Below are 10,361 nucleotides of genomic sequence, written 5' to 3'. Positions count from 1 at the left end.
GGCTTAGCACCACGTGTGCTTAACCCACTGTGCTACCACCCTTTGTTTATTTATTTATTTATTTATTTATTTATTTATTTATTTATTTATTTTATTTGCCACCAGGTTTACTGCTTGGTCTTAGCTCCCACACAACAATACCATTTCTGGGTGCCAAATTTTTGTTATTGATAGAGGGTGAAAGGGAGAAGTTGATAAAGAGTAAGGGAGAGACAGAGAGAAAGAAAGATGCTGGCAGCATTATTTGCCTTTCTTGAAGCTTCCCTCCTGCAGGTCGAGACCAGGAGTCCAGGGGCTTGAACACGTGTCCTTGTGCATGTGTGCTCTACTGGGTGAGCCACGACTTGGCCCACAATACACTTTCATGCCTGAGGCTCTGATGTCACAGATTCAATCTCTACCATCACCATGAGTGAGTACCAAACCGTGCTCTGGTTAGGAAAAAAAAATGCTAGCATTTATTTTATTTTATTTTATTTTATTTTATTTTATTTTTTAGCTTAAACTCTTCACTACTTAGTGCTTTTCCTAGCCTCTGTGTTAAATGGGGAAATAAACGAAGTGTACAAGCTGAAGCAAGCACTGGCAAGGTCCAATAGCAAGTGCTTAAGGCTCTGGGGAAAGCTGCCAGGAACTAACTTGGAGATAGTTATCACCATGTTGCTCTAAGACAATGCAGTGTTCTCCCAACAGCCAGGTAGAGCGATGTTCCCTGATGTCCCCGAGCAGTGTTAGTCAGTTAGCATTCTGCACACACCCCGCCATCTGAGTCACTTCAGCTGAATTGTATTATAATCATGTTTACATACCCTTCTTTCTCACTGGAATGGCAGTTCCCAGAACTACTGAATCTTTCCTTATTAAATTCCTCTTCCTTTTCTACGAAGATGGCGCCGAAAGCAAAGAAGGAAGGCCCTGCCCCTCCCAAAGCCGAAGCGAAAGACAAAGCTTTGAAGGCCAAGAACGCAGTGCAGAAAGGCGTCCACAGTCATAAGAAAAAGAAGATCCGGGGAATCGGTAGGTAGCACAGCGAGTTAAGCGCACGTGTTGCAAAGAGCAAGGACCGGTGTAAGGATCCCGGTTCGAGCCCCCGGCTCCCCACCTGCAGGGGAGTCGCTTCACAGGTGGTGAAGCAGGTCTGCAGGTGTCTATCTTTCTCTCCTCCTCTCTGTCTTCCCCTCCTCTCTCCATTTATCTCTGTCCTATCCAACAAGGACGACATCAATAACTACAACAATAATAACTACAACAATAAAACAACAAGAGCAACACAAAGGGAATAAACAATTAAAAAAAAAAAAAGATCCTCATGTCACCTACCTTTCGTCAGTCCAAGACATTGCGGCTCCGAAGACAGCCCAAGTATCCTCGGAAGAGCGCCCTCAGGAGAAACCTTGACCTCCATGCCATCATCAAGTTCCCCGACCATGGAGTCAGCCATGAAGAAGATAGAAGACAATAACACACTTGTTTTCATTGTGGCTGTCAAGGCCAATAAGCACCAGATAATACAGGCTGTAAAGAAACTCTATGGCATTGATGTGGCCAAGCTCAACACCCTGATGAGACCTGATGGAGAGAAGAAGGATTGTGTTCGATTGGCTCCTGACTATGATGCCTTGGGTGTTGCCAACAAAATTGGGATCAGCTAAACTGAGTTCAGCTGCCTAATTCTAAATATAACTTTTCACTGTATATATAGAGATATAAAAAAAGGAGTCAGGCGGTAGCGCAGTGGGTTAAGTGCATGTGGTGCGAAGTGCAAGGACCTGCTCCAGGATCCTGGTTGGAGCCCCCAGCTCCCCACCTGCTGGGCGGTCGCTTCACAAGCGGTGAAGCAGGTCTGCAGGTGTCTCTCTTTCTCTCCCCCTCTCTGTCTTCCCCTCCTCTCTCCATTTCTCTCTGTCCTAGCCAACAACAATGGCATCATTAATAATTACTACAACAATAAAACAAGGGCAACAAAAGGGAATTAAAAACAATTATATTTTTAAAAAATTCCTCTTCCGCTGGACACCAGGGGAGCGAGCGATCTGTTGGAGCTCTCATCTCATCACAGACTAATGGACCATAGATCCCCATCATTTATTTTGTTCATTGTCTTCCTCTCCAATGGGAATACAAACTCCTTGAGTTCAGGGACATCACATGTTCTGTGTATGACGTAGCCCCAGCCTATCACAGTATGGGCACGCAGTGTTCAATAAACAGCCACCACTGAGATTGGAGGTGGGGTGAGAGGAGAAACATGCCCGTATCCGTATACTCTCAGCTTCTCTGGAATGCTGGGGGGGGGGGGGGGGGAGTTCCAGTCGCACCTCAGTGTTGAGAAATAGACTTCATGACACCATTAGTTGTGAGCGCAAAGAAGTTTTTGTTTGTTTGTTTGCTTATTAAATTTATTATTGGATAGAGACAAAGAGAAATTGAGAGGGGAAGGAGAGATGAGAGGGAGAGAGAGACACCTGCAGCCTGGCTTCACTCCTGGTGAAGCTTTTCCCCTGCAGGTGGTGGCCAGGGACTTGAACCCGGCTTCTTGCTCACTGCAATGTGAGTGCTTCACCAGGTGCGCCACCACCTGACCCCCTAAAAGAGGTTTTTTATTGAGCGTCTCCCACGTGAGCACCATGAAGTTCTGCTGAAATGCCTCCCTCACATGTGGCTGCCTAAGCTCTCCAGTCTTTGGCCCTGTGGGGTCAGGGATCCTCCGTATTGTGTATGTGTGCAGCTATGTCAAGTATAAACATCTGGATGTGCATAAACACGAACATCTTAAAAGCATGAGTAATTGAATGATCCTTCTCAGAATATATAGACCACTCCATATCAGGCTTGTCATCTCCAATTCTAGTGATTAAATTCTTTGTTCACTCTGCAAATCCTGACCTCACCCCAAGGATGTTGGCCTAGTTCAGGGGTATCAGGTAAGACAGACTTCTTTTTTAAAAAAATTTTAAAGTGGTCCGAAAGGTGGCGCAGTGATAAAGCTTTGGACTCTCAAGCATGAGGTCCCCAGTTTGATTCCCACACAGCACATGTGCCAGAGCGATGTCTGGTTCTTTTTCTCTTCTCCTATCTCCATAAATAAATGAAATCTCTCTCTTCTCCTATCTCCATAAATAAATGAAATCTTAAAAAAATTAAATATTTAATTATTTTCCCTTTTGTTGCCCTTGTTTTTTATTGTTCTTGTAGTTATTATTATTGTTGTTATTAATGTTGTCGTTGTTAGGACAGAGAGAAATGGAGAGAGGAGGGGAAGACAGAGAGGGGGAGAGAAAGATAAACACCTGCAGACCTGCTTCACCGCTTGTTAAGCGACTCCCCTGCAGGTGGGGAGTGGGGGGCTCAAACCGGGATCCTTAAGCTGGCCCTTGCACTTAGTGCCATATACGCTTAACCTGATACGCTACTGCCAGATTCCCAAGACAGACTTCATGTTAGCCTGAGGCCTGCTGACCACTATCCCTGTTTATCCTCATATAATCAGAAAAAAAAGGGGGGAGTCGGGCGGTAGCACAGCGGGTTAAGCACACGTGGCGCAAAGCGCAAGGACCAGAGTAAGGATCCCAGTTTGACCCCCCCCCCCCCCCCGCTGCCTCCCCACCTGCAGGGGAGTCACTTCCCAGGTGGTGAAGCAGGTCTGCAGGTGTCTATCTCTCCCCCTCTCTGTCTTCCCCTCCTCTCTCCATTTCTCTCTGTCCTATCCAACAACGATGACATCAAGAACAACAATAATAACTCCAACAATAAAGCAACCAGGGCAACAAAAGGGAATAAATAAATAAATATTAAACACAAAAAAAAGAAAAAAGAAAAAGAAAAATCCCTGAGAGGTGGAGACAGAAGTTCAGAGATAATAAGAATTTCTGACATGTCTGGTATAATGTATAGCTGCTAGTAATTAAGAAAAATAGTTAGGCAGAAAAGTAATGGCACTGTAATTTAGAGGCCTATAAAGAAATCGTGGGTAGGGCTGGGTGGTGGTGCACCTCCTTGAACACACATGCTACAGTCCTTAAGGAGCTGGGTTCGAGCCCCCAGCCCCCACCTGTATGGGAAAAGCTTTGCAAGTGATGAAGTGGTGTTTCAGCTGTCTCTTTGTCTCTCTCCTTCTCTGTCTCCTCCTGCCTTCTCAGTTCCCGGCTGCTTCTATCCAATTAATAAAGATAATCAAAGTTTAAAAAAAGAAATCACGGGTTCTCTGACAAGTCTGAAAATGTCTAAAGAACAGGGAACACTTGTGCACTGTTAGCAGACATTAACTAGATATAGCCACAATGCAAAACTGCACAGTTTCCTCAAAAAAAAAAAATCATCAAAGTAGGAGAGTTTATTTTGCTTGGCCTTCACCATGAGAGCAAAGCCTTAATATACACAAAAGCTTCTGCGTAGAAGGCTTAGGTTTAGACAAGGTGGCATAGCAGGGGTAAAAAAAAATTCAACGTTCAGGTGGTAAGGACACAGATAGATGTATTGACCAAAGGTAAAATGCCACTCTGTGTGACAATAAGCCAGCCAGGGTGAGACCCACAACACACCCAAATTTATTGGGTGTTCAGGGGACAGACTGAAGCCGAATCTCATCGCCCCAGATCTGATTACAATTTGTGCCTACTTTTCAATAACAGGGATATGAAGTCAAAGCTCGAAACCATGTGGGAGTTGCAGTGGTGCCCTTTCCTAGAGCTCAGAAGCTTGTTAAAAACAGTCCTGTGGAATTTTGGAATTCAGTCACTGTAGTAACAGACCTTGTAGGTGGAACAGGGGAGAAGCCACTCCATTCATTGCACACAGCTGGCCAGATGCTTTCTCCAGGCAATCTTCTGTGTACTTATGACCTCACACTTCTGGATACTACCCAGGCTGGTATCGTCTCACATTTGAGACTGCAGCTCTGGTCACTGCCCAAGTTCACTCAAATACAGATAATTCAGTCTGATCCTCCTGAGAAATAAGTTTAGTGGGGAGACAGAGGAAATCACACCCAATGAGGGACCAATCAAGAGCCTGGAGAAAACCCCAAGCTCAGCAGAGCTATATGCATTTCCTAAAAAAGGCTTCAAGTCTACAATCCTAAGGATGCTCAACAAAATGGAAAGATTTTTAGAAAAACAAATAAAGAACAACAAACCACTTCAGCAAAGTCTGTGAAAGTATGCGAAGAAGTCTTTTATTAGTCCTAATAGAAATCATACAGACAAAGAAACTAGCAGTGCAGCTTAAAAAAAAACAAAATAGGGGAGTTGGGCAGTAGTGCAGTGGGTTAAGCGCATGTGGCGCAAAGCGCAAGGACTGGCTGTGTAAGAATCCCAGTTCGAGCCCCCGTCTCCCCACCTGCAGGGGAGTCGCTTCACAGGCGGTGAAGCAGGTCTGCAGATGTCTGTCTTTCTCTCCCCATCTCTGTCTTCCCCTCCTCTCTCCATTTCTCTCTGTCCTAGCCAACAACGACAACAATAATAACTACAACAATAAAACAACAAGGGCAACAAAAGGGAATAAAGAAATAAATATTAAAAAATTAGTCACAACAAGATAAAACTAAAGCAAATGAAGGTATTGTGAGTTATGGGACAACATGGAGATGAAAAACGTTCATGCCATAGGGATGTCAGGAGGAGAAGAGAGAAAGGGATTTATGCATGTTTGTATATTTAATCTTCTTATTTTTTAATGAGAGAAATATGGAAGGAAAGACACACACAGAGACAGATGGAGCACTCCCTAGTTATAGCTTACAGTGGTCCTGGGGATTGAACCTGAAACCTCAGAGCTTTAAGTAGGAAAGTCTTTCACACAGTCATTATGCTGTCTTCTCAGTCCAAGAAACAGGATTCTTACTTGAAGTTATATTAGCGAGGGGCCAGGTGGTGGCATCTCTGGTTGGGCGTATATGTTGCAATGCACAAGGACCCGGGTTTGAGCCCCTGGCCCCCCCACCTGCAAGAGGAAAGCTTTGCAAATGGTGAAGCAGTGTTGCAGGTCTTTCTGTCTTTCTCCCTTCTCTGTCACCTCCTTTCCTCTCATTTTCTGGCTGTTTCTATCAAATAAATAAAGATTAAAAATAAATAAGAAGAAAAAGATTCTTTGAAAAACAGTTAAAAAAAAGAAAAGAGGGAGTCGGGCTGTAGCGCAGCGGGTTAAGCGCAGGTGGCGCAAAGCACAAGGACCGGCATCAGGATCCCTGTTCAAGCCCCCGGGTCCCCACCTGCAGGAGAGTCGCTTCACAGGCGGTGAAGCAGGTCTGCAGGTGTCTGTCTTTCTCTCCTCCTCTCTGTCTTCCTCTCCTCTCTCTGTTTCTCTCTGTCCTATCCAACAACGATGACAACAACAATAATAACTACAACAATAAAACAACAAGGGCAACAAAAGGTAATAAATAAATAAAATAAATAAAAAAAAAAAGAAAAGAAAAGAAAAGAAATACTAGCTGAGAATTTCCTCAAACGAAGGAAGGAAATAGACCCTTAGAGCTAGAAAGTTATAAGAACTCTCTTAAAAATAAATCCAGGGTGCAAAGCACAAGGACCGGCGTTAGGATCCTGGTTCAAGCCCCCAGCTCCCCACGTGCAGGAGAGTCGCTTCACAGGTGGTGAAGCAGGTCTGTAGATGTTTGTCTTTCTCTCCCCCTCTCTGTCTTCCTCTCCTCTCTCCATTTCTCTCTGTCCTATCCAACAACGACAACAACAATAACTACAACAATGGCAACAAAAGGGAATAAATAAATATTTGAAAAAAAAATAAATCCAGGCAGCCAGGTTAAGATCACATAGTACTATGGGCAAAGACGTCTGCAAGGACCCAGGTTTGATTCCCCACTGCCCAACTGCAGCGGAATGCTTCATGATTAGTAAAGCAGGTGTGCAGGTATCTATCTTTCTCTTTCCCTCTCTTCCCCCCCCTTCTCAATCTCTCTCTGTCCTATTCAATAAACTAGAAAAAAAAAAAAGGAAAAAAATGGTTGCCAAGAGCAGTGGATTTGTAGTGCCAGCACCCAGCCCGCAGTGATAACCCTGGTGGTAATTAATATAGTAATAATAATACATCCAAACATATGCTTACAAAAGCACATAAAATGATAAAAATCAAAGACAGAGAATATTAAAGAGAACTAGAGCAAATCAGAGAGTCACTTATAAGGGAACCGCAAAGCACAATCACTTGATTTCTCAACAAAAATTTTAAAGACTAGAAAGAACTGGTCAGAGATATTGAAGGTTTTGAGTGGAAAAAAACATCCACCCATAAACACTCTTTCCAGCTATGTATGTAATCAATTAAATCTGAAGGAGTGATAAGGAGATTTTTCAGATAAACAGTTAAAGGAATCCATTATCACCAAACCAGTCATACAAGAACCAGTAGAGATGTTTGTACAAAAGGGAAACATTGAACGCTCTCTTGTAGCTGGAGTGAGTAAAGCCCTGAAGCAAGGGGATAAGCAAGACAAATGAAGACAAATATTTGGATTTAGAATTCAGAGCTGATGTCATCAAAGGCGGTAAGAGGAAGGGAGGTGGGGTTCAAGGGTGAAGACACCAGAAGAGGAGGCAGTAGAGAGAGGAGTGGGAGACAGAAGCTGCCATCAGCACCAGGCTGTTGAGACAGTCCTATAGCGGGTGAATCTGGCATTTTGATTTCGTATAGACTATGCTAGATTGCACTAAATTTCCTATTCTGTCAGAAAGACCTGAAAAGCCCTGAGATGTGATTCTAACCTCATCCACCTCCTTGAATCACAGTCCAGCTGGTTCAGTGCACTGGGCCGCCACCTCACCTGAATGCTGGATTTCTACCCAGCCTGCAAGACACAGCTTGAAGAAAGGACAGCAACAGGGATGAAAGGGGATTGTGGAATCGTGCTTTGGTGCCTCTCCTCCCTCCTTTCCTTTTCTCTTTCTCTCTAAATTTATCAATAAAAACTAGACTGGGATGACAGCTCAGTGGCGTTGTGCATGAGCAAGACTCTGGGTTCTGTTCTGGCACTGTGTACATATATAGGACAAAAAACAAACAACAACAACAAAAAAAAAACAGTCCAGTGGTCAGGGAGGTGGCGCAGTAGGTAAAGCATTGGATTCTCAACCATGAGGTTCTGAGTTCAATCCCCAGCAGCACATGTACCAGAGTGATGTCTGGTTCTTTCTCTCTCTGCCTATCTTTCTCATGAATAAATAAATAAATAAATTCTTTAAAAAAAATGTCCAGGGAGTCGGGCATTAGCACAGCGGGTTAAGCACAGGTGGCACAAAGCGAAAGGACTGGCATAAGGATCCCGGTTCAAGCCCCCGGCTCCCCACATGCAGGGAAATCGCTTCACAGGCGGTGAGGCAGGTCTACAGGTGTCTATCTTTCTCTCCCCCTCTCTGTCTTCCCCTCCTCTCTCCATTTGTCTCTGTCCTATCCAACAATGATGACATCAATAACAACAACAGTAATAACTACAACAATAAAACAACAAGAGCAATAAAAGGGAATAAATAAATATTAAAAAATGTCCAAATAGCATTTCTCCTTTAATGAATTTCTTGGTACACTCACACTTGGGAAAGTGTCCACGTGCCAGTGACGTACTCACTTATGAAATCAAAGTGTGGTGCCTGGCTATGTGGCCGCCAATCTGCAAAACTGCAGAAACTCAATGGGTCCGCTCTGCTGTTAAGTGTACTTATGAGATTACAGTTTTGTTACTTCCATTCTTGGTTCTTAAAATGTTTCGCTAATTCTCCTTCATAATCTTTTTTTTTTCTTTCTGCTAGTAGGAACCCAAACATGTGCCAACCATTAAATGGGGACAATTCTATGCTGCGGGGGTGGGGTGGGGTGGGGTGAGGGTGTGTGGGGGGAGTGGTGGGAGGGGGTGGTCCATAGGATAATAGAATGGACGGGCCTTAGGAGCCTGATGCCAGTGAAGGGCATAAAAATGTCTTCCCTTGAAAAACAAGATCAGAAGAGAAAACACAAGTAGAACCTGAACTGGAATTGGTGTATTGCACCAAAGTAAAAGACTCTGGAGTGGGGTGGGTGGGTGGGGAGAATACAGGTCCAAGAAGGATGGCAGAGGACCTAGTGGGGATTGTATTGTTATATGAAAAACTGAGAAATGTTATGCATGTACAAACTACTGTATTTACTGTCGAATGTAAAACATTAATTACCCAGTAAAGAAATTAAAAAAAAATGTCTTCCCTCCTGGGTCTATTATATGAGAAAGAGATACATTTCCTTGTTTCTTAGGCCACTGTTTATTGACTTTTTTAAAAAAAGACATTTAGACTTCTGGGTCAAAAAAAATCACTCTTTTGGATAGTCTAACTGTTTTGCCGTGTGAGTGACTCAGGCTCCAGTCTAGTCCTACTGCAAACTTTGTATTGCGGTCTCCTTCTCCCTCTCCCTCCCCTCTACCCTCCTTTTTTCCCTCTCCCTCTCTTTCTCTCTCTCTTTCCCCCAGTCTCTCCTTCTCCTCTTTTTCCTCTCCGTATCTGAAAAGGTTGGCTCAGAGCAGTGAAGCCCTGGCAACAACAAAAAAGACATTTAGGCTTTCTGTCACCATGGACTCAATATTAGATCCTCAACTTCCCTGTAATAATCTGTGATCTTGACATCTTTCTCTGTAGACTCAGAGTTTCCTCGGGGGCTGGAACCAGTACCCATTCAGCTTTATTTCCTTAGAATCTCTCATAATGTCTCTGTAAAGTAGGTGTTTAATGCATACAATAAAATGAAATGAAATAAAATAAATAGGGAAGATAAAAAATAAATGTAAACCCTGTGTAATATCCAAAGGCTTGCAATTAAAATAGCTAGCAGGTGGATTACGGGTCTGTGTATCTCAGTCATTGAGTGGCTTTCGGCTATCATGTGTGGGTAAGGAAGTTGAGGATTTCATTCCTCTGTTTTCAAGAGTACAGGCGTAGAGTGCTGAGTGGTCTGTGGATTCGTGAAAAATGTTTTCCACATGGCAAAATTATTTCTCATTCCTCTCCCTCCCTCCCCACCCCACCCCAGGAAGGATCTTTGAATCTCTGGCAACAAGGCTGAGGAGGAGGGAGATTTCTCCAACAATAAAGTTCACAATTGATTCTGCCAACATGCACCCCAATTCAGAGGCATAAATATCAAGTTGCTGTTTCATACTGAGCTGACCCATTCTCTGTGATTCTAAGTTATTGTTGCAAAACAATTTACTGTGTGTGGGATTTCTATGCCTAAAAGGGTGAGCTTGTAGGGAGGGGCTTGTGTGCAGGGGGCCCTTGGTTTAATCTCTGGTGCTAAAGAGGTATTCTGGTCTCTTTCATTCCTTTGCTTAAAGTAAATAAAGTTTTAAAAGTGTGACATTTTAGGGGCTGGGTGGTGGTGCA

The 10,361-nt window shown here is 43.7% G+C and overlaps 1 pseudogene; it reads left to right on the top strand.

The window, feature by feature from the left end:
- The first annotated feature begins 1,082 nt into the window (after positions 1–1,082).
- Positions 1,083–1,685, top strand: LOC103113058 (large ribosomal subunit protein uL23-like; annotated as a pseudogene).
- Positions 1,686–10,361: the final 8,676 nt, after the last annotated feature.

The sequence above is a fragment of the Erinaceus europaeus genome, chromosome 13, assembly GCF_950295315.1.
Source record: "Erinaceus europaeus chromosome 13, mEriEur2.1, whole genome shotgun sequence".
Taxonomy (NCBI): Eukaryota; Metazoa; Chordata; class Mammalia; order Eulipotyphla; family Erinaceidae; genus Erinaceus; species Erinaceus europaeus.
Note: the sequence above shows the minus strand (reverse complement) of the source record. Positions and strands in the feature narration are given on the sequence as shown.